General features: G+C 50.8%; 1 pseudogene; it reads right to left on the bottom strand.

The window, feature by feature from the left end:
- Positions 1–533: 533 nt before the first annotated feature.
- Positions 534–1,798, bottom strand: LOC105734035 (keratin, type I cytoskeletal 18-like; annotated as a pseudogene).
- Between the last annotated feature and the right edge of the window lie 223 nt (positions 1,799–2,021).

Below are 2,021 nucleotides of genomic sequence, written 5' to 3'. Positions count from 1 at the left end.
TTCATGGGACTTGCTTTATTATGAGATTTGCTTTGTTGCAGTAGTCTAGAACTGAATCTGCAATATCTGTGAGGTAGGTCTGTATATGCTTTCCTGTTTTTGCTTACTGTCTGTGTCTCTCACTGTACTGAAAACTCCATGGGGCCAGGATTTTGGTTTACTATGATCACTGCTATATGCCTGGTGTCTTCAATAGCGTCTAGCACAGAGTCTGTGCCCCACTAAATATCTGCTGAGTGAATTAAATATAAGACCTTAGGTATGTGAATTTTTAAATATGTGCATAAAGTATAAATGAGGGAAATGGGCAACTGCTCCCCGGCCTGAGTGTTGTGGGATGGTAGTGTTGGCAGGGCTGAGGCAACCTGCAGAGAACAGCTCTCTTTTGTCTGATGGCGGCAGACACTCCTCAGCCCTGGCCAACTCTTGTTACAGGGAATCTGGGCCGGTATTGTCAGATTGCAAATTTTTTTTTGACCTCTGAACTTTTTATTTATCTCCTGCTCCCCAAAGGGTCCCCTGCTTTTGTTGGCTTAATGTCTCAGAACTTTGGTGTCGTTGGTCTCAGACACCACTTTGCCACCCCCTATCTGGTGGGTGGTGGTCTTTTGGATGGTTTGTATGGAGTTGCTGCTGTCCAGGGCATCAGCAAGATTGAAGTCCTTGCCATCTTCCAGCAGGCAGCGGTAAGTGGCAATCTCAGCCTCCAGCTTGACCTTGATGTTCAGCAGGGCCTCATATTCCTGGGCCTGGTGCTGCCCCTCTGCCCGGGTCTGTGCCAGCTCTGACTCCAGGTGTAGCAGGATCCCGTTGAGCTGCTCCATCTGCAGGGCATAGCGGGCCTCCACCTCCCTCAGGCTGTTCTCCAGGCTGGTCTTCATATTTCTCATGGAGTCCAGGTTGATCTCCAAGGACTGGACTGGACGTCTCAGCTCTGTGAGTGTTATCTCAGCAGCTCCAACCTCGGTGGACTGCATGGTGACCACTATGGTGCTCTCTCAATCTGCTGAGACCAGTACTTGTCCAGCTCCTCTCGGTTCTTCCGAGCCAGCTCATCATATTGGGCCCGGATGTCGGCCATAATCTTGTTGAAGCCCTGAGATTTGGGGGCATCTACCTCCATGGTCAACCCAGAGCTGGCAATCTGGGCTTGTAGGCCTTTTACTTCTTCTTCGTGGTTCTTCTTCATGAAGAGCAGTTCCTCCTTGAGAGCCTCGATCTCTGTTTCCAGCTGCAGCCAAGTGACACTGATGTCGTTAATGACCTTGAGGAGCCCATGGATGTCGCTCTCCACAGACTGGCACGTGGCCAGCTCTGTCTCATACTTGACTCTAAAGTCATCAGCAGCAAGACGGGCATTGTCCATAGTATTTGAGAAGATCTGAGTCCTCAGGTCCTCAATGGTCTTGAAGTAACAGCTCTAGCCTCTGACCTGGGGTTCCTTCTTCTCCAGCTGCTCCCGGATTTTGCTCTCCAGCTTCTGGTTCTCGGTCTCCAGGCTCCTCACTCTGTCCAGGTAGGAGGCCAAGTGGTTGTTCAGGCTTTGCATGGTCTCCGTCTCATTCTGGATGCCTCCCATTCCTGCCGGACCCCTGGCCATCCCTGCGGCCAGGCCTCTGGCCCCCATGCTGCCCTGGAAGCTAGTAGAACAAGACATGGAGATGCGGGAACCAGAGCCCCCGGCACCTGCATAGACGCTGGCTGTGCTGCTGACCAGCCAGGTGCCGTAGCTGGGCACCTGGATGGAGCCTAGTGATGGGTAGGTGGTGGAGAAGGTGGAGCGAGTGGTGAAGCTCATGCTACCCTGGGAGGAGAGCGAGAGGACGGGACTCAGGCTTTGCCACTGACTGATGGTAAAGAATTTTTTTAAAGAAAAGCTAGAAAATAAAATTTAAATATATACATACATTTTATATATAAAATATAAATATATATTTTGAGATGGAGTTTCACTCTTGTTGCCCAGGCTGGAGTGCAATGGCACAATCTTGGCTCATTGCAACCTCCGCCTCCCGGGTTCA

This window comes from Aotus nancymaae, unplaced genomic scaffold, assembly GCF_030222135.1.
Source record: "Aotus nancymaae isolate 86718 unplaced genomic scaffold, 86718_ANA_hifiasm-v0.15.2.pri h1tg000029l, whole genome shotgun sequence".
In the NCBI taxonomy this organism is placed as follows: Eukaryota; Metazoa; Chordata; class Mammalia; order Primates; family Aotidae; genus Aotus; species Aotus nancymaae.
Note: the sequence above shows the minus strand (reverse complement) of the source record. Positions and strands in the feature narration are given on the sequence as shown.